Genomic DNA, 318 nt, shown 5'->3' on the forward strand with positions numbered 1-318 from the left:
ATTAGTGACTTGACGCTTGTGGTTAAGCGGTTCGTCTTATTTTACAGAGCAGTTAATGCTGCTTAACGCAATACCATGAACTTCGTCTAGAACCGCATACAAAGTAGAATAATATTGCCGTGAAATAGCACTATTTTCCCGTTGTAGACTCTAGGTATTTATTACGGATTTCTTTATATATTACATATATTACATATTTATTATATATATTATTATATATACTGATATATGGGCTGAATGTAATGGTTCCAGTCAAGGACTTCGCGATATGCATTCGGAGCGTGTTAAAATCGAACCACATCCACCCACCTCGCAAAT

This window comes from Priapulus caudatus, unplaced genomic scaffold (genome assembly GCF_000485595.1).
Source record: "Priapulus caudatus unplaced genomic scaffold, Priapulus_caudatus-5.0.1 Scaffold208, whole genome shotgun sequence".
NCBI classification, from domain to species: domain Eukaryota; kingdom Metazoa; phylum Priapulida; class Priapulimorpha; order Priapulimorphida; family Priapulidae; genus Priapulus; species Priapulus caudatus.